We start from the raw sequence: 13134 nt of genomic DNA, 5'->3' as shown, positions 1-13134 counted from the left end.
GGCCCCTTTATTGATTACGGCGGCCCCTTTATTGTTTACCCGGGCATAGTGCCATATATATGGTTGTGGCTATGCCTGGTACTGCAGATCAGTCCCTTTCAATTTATTGGGACTGAGCCGCAGTGAAATTAAGTACCAGACACAGCCACATCTATATGTATGGCGCTATGCCTGAGTAAACAATAAGGCCTCATGTACACGGCCGTACCCGTAATCACGGCTCGCGATATTGCGGGCACTGCCAGCCGCCCGTATTTTCGGCTCGTGCTCCCATACAAAGTAAGAGAGCACGGACTGTAAAAAGCAAAAGATAGGACATGTCCTATCTTTTGCAGTACACTTCTATGGCCCGGACACCTTCCTGTAAATAAACAGGAAGGTGTCCGTGGACAATAGAGGTGAATGGGTCTGTAATTGCGGAACGCAATTACGAACGTTTTTTACGGTCATGTGCATGGGGCCTAAAGGATTCTTAACAATCGCTGGAACACTGCAGCTGCTTTACTTTGCTTATCCTGGTGGTGCCAGGAGTCAAACCCCCACTGATAAAATATTGATGGCTTATTCTAATGACAGTCTATCGATAATACAGCGTAACGGTCATTTCAGGTAACTTTTCAGAATAAGCTGTCTTATGTGTGTACAGGAGAACAAATGTTGTAAATTATAGCAGAAGATTTCACTCTGTAAGTCGTAGCAAGGTAGAGGCCATTGTCGGGCTCAATACTCTGCCCTCCAGATCAGACAATACAATGAAGTAAATTTAAAAAATGTACTCACCTCAACGCTCCACTTCGCTTCTCCCCGCCCGGTCAACTTAGGCTCTCCCTGCAGGCCGCAGCTCATACAAGTTACTGACGCTGTACGTTGTATGTGACGCAGCACTGAGGTTGTTGTGTGCTGCGTCACATATATGGCCCTGTATGTTGTACGAGCCGCAGCATGCTGAGAGAGAATCAGGAGAAGAGGAGTGGTGAGCATATATATTTGTTATCTTATTTCCGATCCTGGGATGAGAGAGATAGGGCCACGGTCGCAGTTGCAAACCCAGCGAGTGCAATTTTGACACCACAATTGTGGTGCGTGGCCAGCTGAAAGATGCGTCAAATTTATTAAGAGGCATTCGCTTCTTATTAAATGTGTCGCATCCTACTCCAGCGAACTGTTTACTAAGACTGCAGTATGAAACGCCAGTCCTAATAAATCCCCCTCTTTGTGTCTGGTCAGAATCATTGGAAGGTGCAGTGAATCTTACCGAGGAGATTGTAGAAAGCAGTCCGTTCTTCTGGCTGCAGGGTATGCTCCTTCCTCCTCTTCCGGCACTCGTCTATCATGTAGGTCAGCGAACTGTGATAGAAGAAATAGATATTACAGTCAGCAGTCCAATGTAAAAATATCAAATACACCCAAACCTACAAAGCACCTCAAAAACAGAGTACAGCAAAAAGGGGGGGGGACCCCAATATGACTCAGGAACAACCTACAATGCGCAAAAGCGCAAGGGACATAACGTCCCGATATAATATGAAAATAACTACTATGAGTTGTAAAAAGTATACATCTTTATTATTAATTCTAATTATTAATAATAAAGATGTATACTTTTTACTACTCATGGTAGTTATTTTCATATTATATTGGGACGTTATGTCCCTTGCGCTTTTGCGCATTGTAGGTTGTTCCAAAATATCAAATACAGACAATTATGTGTTTATAAGTTTACAATGAATTAAAAATGAAATGAATAAATGACAGGGAAATCTTAGTAAAATCCATGTGTAAGAACATTTCCTGGTGGTCTGTCTCTGGGGTTAGTGCTGTCACCTCTCAGAGCATTAGTTAAAGAGGCTCTGTCACCAGATTTTGCAACCCCTATCTGCTATTGCAGCAGATAGGTGCTGCAATGTAGATTACAGTAACGTTTTTATTTTTAAAAAACGAGCATTTTTGGCCAAGTTATGACCATTTTTGTATTTATGCAAATGAGGCTTGCAAAAGTACAACTGGGCGTGTTGAAAAGTAAAAGTACAACTGTGCGTGTATTATGTGCGTACATCGGGGCGTGTTTACTACTTTTACTAGCTGGGCATTGTGTATAGAAGTATCATCCACTTCTCTTCACAACGCCCAGCTTCTGGCAGTGCAGACACAGCCGTGTTCTCGAGAGATCACGCTGTGACGTCACTCACAGGTCCGGCATCGTGTCAGACGAGCGAGGACACATCGGCACCAGAGGCTACAGATGATTCTGCAGCAGCATCGGCGTTTGCAGGTAAGTTGATGTAGCTACTTACCTGCAAATGCTGATGCTGCTGCAGAATCAACTGTAGCCTCTGGTGCCGACACGATGCAGGACCTGTGAGTGACGTCACAGATCTGCACTGCCAGAAGCTGGGCGTTCTGAAGAGAAGTGGATGATACTTCTCATCAGAACGCCCAGCTAGTAAAAGTAGTAAACACGCCCCGATGTACGCACATAATACACGCCCAGTTGGACTTTTACTTTTCAACACGCCCAGTTGTACTTTTGCAAGCCTCATTTGCATAAATACGAAAATGGTCATAACTTGGCCAAAAATGCTCGTTTTTTAAAAATAAAAACGTTACTGTAATCTACATTGCAGCGCCTATCTGCTGCAATAGCAGATAGGGGTTGCAAAATCTGGTGACAGAGCCTCTTTAAGCTTTGTATAGTCTTGGTAGAAGGACGCGTCACCCTTATAGGGCGTTTATTCTCATGGGTGAAGAGGTTAATAAGAAGCTGATAGATTAGATTTGTAATGGTTTGTAACACGAAGTATGGATTTGATATGTAGTGACTGCAGTGATATAAAATCTTGTACTGACGTCTCCTCCACATGAAGAGTGACCATATCTCTCTTCCTCTTCCTCGCCATCTCTTCTCCTCTTTCTGGGAAACTTAAAGAGAAGAGAATATTACCATGAATATTTGGGAATGTGACTTTTCCTGAAGAAGATGTTACAAAAACGTATATTGATATAAACATGTAGTATGAGCGCTGGACTGACATTATAACTGGGGCGTATATATAGAGGGTGCAGACGTAGCAGCCACACCCAGGATCTACTGCCATAGGGGGCCCAAAATCCCCTCTGCCAGAAGAAGACACCAGTATTATAAATGACACATGGTATAGAGAGGGCCCTGCTACACATTTTACATTAGAGACCAGGAGCCTCAAGTTATGCCTCTGTATTATAAGATATGTTACTACACACATACTAAACATATATATTATAGGAAAAACCCAATAAACACCCCTCTAACATTATCCATATCCCCGGTCCCAATTTACATACATTATAGATTAAAGTGAATCTGAAAATTAGGTTGAAGTAACTAGAAAAATGAATTGCAGGACAGCTGCACCGCGGCGCCAAAAATGCCGCTATGGAGGGTACAACTGAAGAAATGGGGTGATGGTGCTGGCAGACTGATCAGAATATGGTGGAAGATCCTATTGATATCATTTTCTAGAATTGAAACCTCTTTAAATATAGAATAATAATAATAAGCATATGGTCCTACAGCTTGGGATCCATCAGAAAGATCTGAGGAAGGAAATGATACGTCGGGTTATTTTACTCTTGTCTCCATAGTTTATCCAGATTTTGGGTATTTAGGTGAAAACCTTTGAGTTTATTAATAAAATCCAATCCATTTCAGTAGTGGAAGAAGCATCTGTGTCTGTGTCTGGGATGACGTGGATCAGTCATTATGGTTAGTAAATGGCGGCACTTTACCTGTGAAGTCTTGAGGACAGTTGGTGTTGTCTCTCAGAAGACGCAGATACGCAGTAGTGTCTTCTCCTCCGATAAAAGTAAATGTTTGTAAAGTCGCTTTGAAGAACTAAATGGAGCCTGTCTTATCTCTGAAAAGAGCGATCACAGACTGGCACCAACTGATGATTTTTCTCTATCTTTAAATTCAAATCCTGCGATTCTATTGGTTGTTGTTTGCGGCACTTGCCATGATGATTCATGCCTCAGCTAATTTAAAGGGAAAGTACACTGAAATAATGTCATGTTGCGTTTTAATATAAGGCGTCTAAATTACTGCTTAGAAAAACGTTGTCATCCTTGTATTTTACATCCTTATTCCATCTGGTGTCATTTGTGGCAGCTGCCATGTCGTACTATGTTGTTTCCATGGGTAATGCAGAATGGTCATGTGTAATAAGTGTCTTAGTACTAAATTTACCTCATGTGCTCCAGATTCTTAAAATTGATATATAATGTTTGTAACTTTGGTGCAGGTGCTGGAGTTAGAAGCATGTTGACTGATGTCTGACCTGGCGGAGGATGTCATCTTTACCATTTAACATCTTGCAGGCCTCTCATAAAATTGGCGCATCCTCAAATCCAAAAATCTGTTGGACGTGGGTAAAATGTGCAAAAACTGAGGACCAGAAGATTTATAATGTGATCTTATCATTTCTATTCAGATTTACAAGAAATTGACTGCCATTGTTGTCATACATGTGCCCCCATATGTCATACATTCATAGCCATATATATTTCTATAATATAAATTCTCTATATACTATCTATTGTCCTGATCTCTATGTACAGTGACATAACTATTAGTATACTGGTTGCATAGGTAGAGAAATGTAGTGTCACATTGTTACATGGTGTCCATTCAGATGAAAGTCATGCATAAGATATATTGCTTTTATTATTTCATTGCTATAGATTCTACACAGGAAGTGGTGGCAGAGCTATAGGGGTCACATTGGTCGCAGTTGTGAGTGGGCCCCAGAGCTACATCAAGTCCTTTACAGCTCGCCACACAGTGTCTTGATGTTTGTCACCACCAGGTTGTTGTGTGTTGCGGTACATACACGGTCTTTGTACTGGCTGGCATCAGGACCATGTGTGCAGCGGCGCCCAAAAAGAAGAGAAGCCAGTGAGGAACAGTAAGTCCATTTGAGTCTGAGTCTAATCTGCGGTCTGATTAATTTTTGGGTCTGATTTGGAGTCTTATTCAGGGGTCTTGTCTGGGGTCTGGATTAATTAAGGGATTCAATCTGGGTTTTGAACTAATTTAGGGGTCTGGTTCAAGTTCTGCATTAAAGGCTATGTAAAGCTTTAAAAGGCCATTTTAATTTTTTTATTTTTAATAAAAGGTTTTGCAACTTTATAAATAGTTTTTATTAAAAATTATTTTTACTTTTTGAGATATAGCTGCTCTGTATTCTGTATACAGAGCAGGTGCATAGTTCGCTATGACCTGAGTCTGTCAGTCCAGTGCACCTGACGGATTCAGTGTCACCGGGTCCTTTGTGTCTCTGACACGCAAGATCCACCTGTAATCCATCACATTAGTTAGTTATGAACTTAGATGTGATAGAATACAGGTGGATCCTGCATGTCAGAGACACACAGGACCCGCTTTTACTGAACCCGTCAGTCCCGCAGACCTGACGGGTCGACAGGATTTATCGCTAGATACAGCTTCTCTGTATAGAGAATACAAAATAGCTGTATCTCAAAAACTATTTATAAAGTTGCACAAATTACACTGATTGACCTTTTTATTAAAAATAAAATGCCTTTGAAAGTTTTACATAGGCTTTAACCCCATCCCGACATTTGACGTATGGCACGGAGTAAGCCTGCTCTATACTATGCAGGTGTCGGCTGTATGTTACAGCCGACACTTCACAGTAACGAGCGCAATCCCGCTAGTTTAACCCATTAAATGCCGCGGTCAATAGTGGCCACAGCATTTAAATCGTTAGAAAGAGGGGGGCGACCCCTTCTAGCAGCTCATCATGCCCCCCGCAATGCAATCGCAGGGTGGCGATGGTTGCTAAGATCTTGTTTTAATTGCATGGTGAATTCCGTAAAAACGAAGGCCAAAAAATAATAGAGGAATTGCTGTTTATTTAATTTTCTACCCCACAAATAATTTTTTCCCGTTTCCTAGTACTTTATATGGCACATTAAATGGTGCTACGAAACACTACAACTCGTCCCACAAAAATCAAGCCCTCATAGGACTACATGGACGGAAAAATGAAAATGTTATGACTTTTGGAAGGTGGGGAGGAAAAAATTTAAATGAAAATCTGAAAATTGTTTGCGACGGGAAGGGGTTAATTTAGGGGCCCTGTGATGCCGATTCTTTGGAGACTCATCATTGGTATTAATGCTTGTTTTTAGAGATGAGCGAACTTATGAAAAGTTCGGTTCGGCTGGTTCGGCAAATTTCATGAAAAAGTTCGATTCGGACCGAACTAGCTCTGACCGAACCTGTAATACAAGAAAGCCCCTAAAAATGTGTATAACACTGTTTAAAAGCCCTAGAAGCCCTGTATAACACTCTTAGGTCACCCATGAGTGTATCCAAGTACTTTTGTGCTGTCTTTAAAGAGGCTCTGTCACCCGATTTTCAAACCCCTATCTCCTATTGCAGCAGATCGGCGCTGCAATGTAGATAACAGTAACTTTTTTATTTTTTCAAAAACTAGCATTTTTGGCCAAGTTATGACCATTTTTATATTTATTCAAATGAGCCTTTCTTAAGTACAACTGGGCGTGTTTAAGGTTAAGTCCAAGTGGGCGTGTATTGTGTGTGTGTACATCTGGGTGTGTTTACTTGCTTTACTAGCTGGGCGTTGTGAATGGAAGTGTATGATGCTGACGAATTAGCATCATCCACTTCTCTACGTTAACACCCAGCTTCTGGCAGTTCACAGACACACAGCGTCCGACGCGATGAAGTTCCTGTGGGAGGAAGTGAGTGACGTCACAGCGTGATCTCCCGAGGACACGCTGTGTGTCTGTGAACTACCAGAAGCTGGGTGGTAATGAAGAGAAGTGGATGATGCTGATTCATCAGCATCATACACTTCCATTCACAACGCCCAGCTAGTAAAGCAAGTAAACACACCCAGATGTACACACATAATACACGCCCACTTGGACTTAACTTTAAAAATGCCCAGTTGTACCTAAGAAAGGCTCATTTGCATAAATATAAAAATGGTCATAACTTGGCCAAAAATGCTTGTTTTTGGAAAAAAAAAACTCGTTACTGTTATCTACATTGCAGCGCCGATCTGCTGTAATAGGGGATAGGGGTTTGAAAATCTGGTGACAGAGCCACTTTAAGGCAAAGTTAGTGTCAAAGTTACGCCAACATGTATGGCTATAGGAAAACGGATGGGACACGGTGATAACTAACAGAAACCACTGCACTTGTGCATGTTGCATGCTTAATGCATTGTTAAAAAAGGTACAAAAATTAACCATTTTTGGCGGCAGATGCCTGCCGGGGTTCATACATATAAGGTGGTAAAAGAAGAAGAAATGGCTTTTGACAAGCCCTCAAAAAATTTACCCTTTATGGTGGCAGATGCCTGCCGGGGTTCATCCATACATGGATGTAAAAGCAACAAGCAATGGCTTTTGACAAGCCCTCAAAAAATTGACCCTTTATGGTGCCAGATGCCTGCCGGGGTTCATCCATACATGGATGTAATGTAAAAGCAACAAGCAATGGCTTTTGAGTGCAAGCCCTCCAAAAATGTACCCTTTTTATTGGCAGATGCCTGCCGGGGTTCATCCATACATGGATGTAAAAGCAACAAGCAATGGCTTTTCACAAGCCCTCCAGGCCTGCTTGTAGCAGACGGCAGTGGAGGTGTATTGGTGGTAGTAGAGGTAGCCAATGGACAAAACGGGTGGTAGTAGCAGTAGTAGTAGTAGTAGTAGTAGTAGTAGTAGTAGTAGTAGTAGTAGTAGTAGTAGTAGTAGTAGTAGTAGTAGTAGTAGTAGCAGCACATTAAAAGAGACTGGACAGTCACAGGACAAAGCCCTGTGGTGGGGCAGGCCTCAGGCCTGCTTGTAGCAGACGGCAGTGGAGGTGTAATGGTGGTAGTAGAGGTAGCCAACAGACAGCAAGGGTGGTGGTAGTAGTAGTAGTAGTAGTAATAGTAGCAGCACATTAAAAGAGACTGGACAGTCACAGGACAAAGCCCTGTGGTGGGGCAGGCCTCAGGCCTGCTTGTAGAAGACGGCAGTGGAGGTGTATTGGTGGTAGTAGAGGTAGCCAACGGAGAGCAAGGGTGGTAATAGTAGTAGTAGTAGTAGTAGTAGTAGTAGTAGTAGTAGCAGCAGCACATTAAAAGACTTTCCAGTATTCTCGATCTATATTCTCTGCCATTATGTGCAGTGAATTTATGCATTTAAAAAAAATCTTTTTATATGATGGTTTCGCTTTTGATTGTAATGGTGTCTAGATATTAAGTTGTATTTGGATTGCTATATGTACTACTTATCACTTTTTAATTAATCCCTATCAATATAGCTCTATTGTTATTTTTGAAATATGTAGCATCATTCAGACGATGGATACATCAACTTAATAGGGTGTACCCTATCTTATCACTGACTACATATACTTATTGTATAATATGTTCACCCCCTATATCAATAGTCTGTGCTATTGTCTTAGATATGTTTTCTTTGCACCTGTTGTTTCACGCTTATTGTATCTTTGTTTTGTTTGCTAAATGATTTTTTTTTCAATCACTATCCATGTTGACCAGTCTGCAAAGACTGTAGGCAATAATCGTCCTATCCAAACTAAACACCGAGTACAGTGAGACTATACCTATTTGTACACTTAATAGATATATAAGAAAACTCTGCTTATATTTATTCTCACTCTAGATACTCATCGTTATAGTCATTTATTAACTTTCATTTTAAAACGGCTCTTTACATTAGACTGTCACTTTAACGTCACTTTATTTTCCCTGTTCTGCACCCAGACACCGCAATACAACATGCCATGATATCCTTAACATTCATAAAATAACAATATAACTAAAACGACTGTTGACAATACACACACACTACACATAGATGTATATCTTTCCACTCACTGAATCTGCAAATCTGTCAGTGCGATGTGTGCGCATGCCCGGATCCGACCAAGGATGCGATGCTGTCCCCGCTCCGTCTCTGTAGATGCACTGCGCATGCCCGGAAATCCCGCTACGCGTCGGGTATCCGGATGTGCGCTCCAGCATGTGGAGGCGGAAGTGGGGCAGTCCTCGCTTCCGGCCGTGGCTCTGGGCATGCGCCGACAATCATCGGCTGTTCCTTGTTGAACCACACAGTATATAAGGGCTTCAAGACACAGGACACACACACACACATCCCCCTGAGGAAGCAATACTACAGCGAAACGCGCATTGGGGCTTCTGTGCTGGAGCACCTATCGGACTTTTACTGCAATCATACATGGGTAAGCCTTGTCTAATACACTCTCTCTCTCAGTCAGTTAGATGTTGATAACTTGGATTCTGCACCTAATATCTAGATACATACAAACCATGTATTTTTGTACTGGGATTCTGTAAGCTTGACCATGTCTTAGAATAGGGACATATTCAGATAAATTTGAGAGATTTTGTCGACTTGACAATATAGCTTGCCCAATCTGCATAATTATATTGCCGATACCTGTTCCTTGAAACTTTCTTCTAGAGTCACGTCCTTCTAATATATTGTATCATATACATATATTTTTATATAAGTGTATTTTTTGTATATGTCATTAATACATTTTGTATGTTTAATATATCCCCCTGGCTACAAGCTCTCTTTTCTCTGTGTTCTCGATATACCCAAATAGAGTTGCCTATCTTGTTTATACATGGGAGGTCGGTCTCTGACTTGGACCTAGCCTACAGTACCAATGCGTTTTGGAGTGCATATATTGATTACTATTTATTCTGTGTTGTTCACAGCTGTTGGCTCTTTGCATCTAATGGATTTCAGGGTCCGTGACCAATCATGGCTCGCACAACTTGATGAAATCTTTAAGGAAGACTCTAGCTTGCTTTTAAACGATAGTGGCAGGGACTGTAGGGAAGCCATCAAAAAATTAAGATCATTATTGCACCAAAGAATAAAAATTTGGTGGAATAAAGCGTTCCTAGAGAAATACTTGGCTAAAAAACTCATCCCTTGGGGTTTGAGGGTGCAAGTCTTCCCCTCGTTTGAAATGGATAATGAGGTATTTAAGAATAAATGGGAGGAACTCTCTGATAATTGTTCTAGAGGTTTCATGGAACTACTGGTTAGTTCCAATCAGACTAGCCTAAGCCTAATTGAGAAGGAAATAGAGGACATTCAGGTGCGGCTTAGGTTGGACCTCTCCACAATAGCACTAGACAAACTAGCGGATGATCTTGACAAAGACTTTGGTAAATGGGAGAAGGAGATTTGTACTGTAAAAACGGGCAAGTTTCAGAGGGATACTCATGACTATCAGCAAGGGCGGGTGTATAAATGGCACAGAAACAGGGGAAGGGTTGGGAGTACTTCCCACTCCAGATCCTCTTCTGTCTCCTCCCATAATTCAACCGATGACCCCCCTAGATTTAGGGAAACTGGAAATATCCCAGAACTTGGGAATAGCCAGAGTACCCAGGGCCCACGTTGGCGCTTTGAGCGACAGGCGAAAAGAAAGAACATATCGAATCACCTGCGGGACGAAAAATCAAGGAGTAACCTGGAGGTAATTAACCTTTCTACACATACCCTCTCTGATGCCCAACGTGATGTTCTGGGGAAGGGTCTGACATTTTCACCAACCAATGCTTTTAACTTCTTTACAGCCCTGAAAGACTTGCACCTATTTTCGAGAAAACTGGTTCTCAAGAAACTTCATAACAATACATCTGCTGAGTTCACCAGTGATTTAGAAAGAGAAGCTCTAAAAGCATTGGAAGACCTTTTATGTGAACAAATTACTGAATCATCAGGTACGTTTCCATCCACAGTTGTGCCCAGATCCACTAGGTTTCCCCCTTTGTCACTGTGCCCACAGATAGAGATTTTTACCAAAATGGTCGTGGATGATTTTAAAAAACTGTCCACATTTAGGTCAAATGATAACATATCAAGGGAAGAAAGAAATGCCCTTAAGGAACTGTAAACTTGGGATGACGTTGTCTTTAAACCCGCTGACAAAGGGGGAAACATAGTAATCTGGCCAACTGTCAAATACGAAAAAGAAGTATTTAGACAATTGCGCGATAGACAGACCTATCTAAAACTAGGTTCAAGCCCCCTAGCTCGTTTCTCATGTGAATTGCAGACAATCCTCGATATGGCTCTTGAACGGGGTGTTATCCCTAAAAAGATCTATGATGGTCTGATGACTGCTGATCCAAAGATCCCTACATTATACCTCCTACCAAAGGTACACAAAGATCCCATTGACCCCCCGGGACGCCCGATCGTGTCTGGGATTGACGGATTATGTGATCCGGTCTGTAAATTTATTGATTATTATTTAAAAACTTTGGTAAATGATTTACCCTCCTTTGTGAAAGACACGACGGACGTCCTGTGCAGGATCAATGGGATCCAAGTGGAACCAGATATGTATTTGGTTTCAGCTGATGTGGAGTCGCTTTATACAAACATCAGACACCATGATGGAATAGAGGCGGTCCGCTTTTTCCTTGGGACTGGCAACCGGGATGGCCCTTTATGCGAATTGATTCTGGAATTGCTGACATTTATTCTTGGTCACAACTTTTTTGTGTTCAGGGACTGTTATTATTTGCAACAACAAGGTACAGCGATGGGCGCGGCATGTGCGCCATCCTATGCAAATCTGTTTCTCGGCTTTTGGGAGAGGCAGATTTTCCATGGGGATGGCGCCTGTGCCGCGGACCATGTACATCTATGGTTACGATACATAGATGATATTTTCTTTATCTGGCAGGGATCGGAGTCTGGGCTGATGAATTTCATGCAGCAATTGAACATAAATCCATATAATATCAAATTGACATATAAATATCACCAACAGAGGATTGAATTTTTGGACATACAGATATTCACTGATGACTCTGGCTTTTTGCACACCGATGTATATCGTAAACCAACAGCAGTCAATTCTTTGCTGCATGCTTCATCAGCCCACACTCCATCCACTATCAGAGCCATCCCGGTTGGACAATTCCTGAGGATCAGGCGGATCTGCTCATCCAATACCCTCTTCGAAAACCAATCTAATGATCTAAAAATGAGATTCAGGGAGAGAGGGTACAGCAATAGAGTGATTAAAACTGGATATGAGAGGGCAAGAAACACACTACGAAATGACCTTTTGAGACCTAGACTGCATCAAACCAATGACCCAGTAATAAGATTCATCTCGACATATAACAGACAATGGAACCAGATGAGGGCAATATTGGATAAACACTGGCCAATCCTAAGATCCGAACCTTCATTAGCTCGGACCTTGCCAGAAAGACCAATGATGACGGCAAAAAGGGGCAAGAACTTGAGGGACTTTTTAGTTAAAAGCCACTACATACCTCGTCAGATTTGCCCATTTGGCTCCCGTGGACCAAAAAAGGGTTGCTATCCCTGTGGTGACTGCAAGGCATGTAGCAATATATGTCGAGCGACCAACTTTGCGTCAGCTGATGGACGTAAACAATTTGAGATCAGGGAGTATATCTCGTGTAGCAGTACACATGTGGTGTATTACGCCACATGTGGCTGCCAGAAATTCTATATTGGACTTACATCCAGGGAGTTAAGAACCCGGACCAGGGAGCATGTACGGGATATTACGAAAGCAGCTGAAATTGATGACCCCCTAAGCCTGAAAACTCTACCTAGGCATTTCAAGAAATATCACAACTGTAACCCCAAATCTCTGTCAATACGTGGTATTGAAAAAATACACTGTGGCATCAGAGGGGGTAACGTGAAGAAAACCCTGTCACAAAGGGAATGCAAATGGATCGTGATGATCGGATCCATGAAACCGTATGGCCTCAATGAAAATCTGAGCTTCGTCCCATTTCTATAGTCTCTGCCTCTTTTTATCCCTAAAACAATTTTTTAAATTCTGTTTATTTCTACGTTTTGTATTTTTTCTAATTTCTTGCTTTTATTTAGGTTTCTAAAATATGCTCCTGTATGTCCTTTTGCCCGAAGTTCTTGACCGATGTCCCTAATCCTTTCTCTACCATCCAACATATGGAACAACAAGAATGCCTAATTTATTGCAGTGTATAGTGTGTCTGTATAACGGAATGATACCTCATGTGGAGAACTTTT

This window comes from Rhinoderma darwinii, chromosome 2 (genome assembly GCF_050947455.1).
Source record: "Rhinoderma darwinii isolate aRhiDar2 chromosome 2, aRhiDar2.hap1, whole genome shotgun sequence".
Lineage (NCBI taxonomy): Eukaryota > Metazoa > Chordata > Amphibia > Anura > Rhinodermatidae > Rhinoderma > Rhinoderma darwinii.
Note: the sequence above shows the minus strand (reverse complement) of the source record.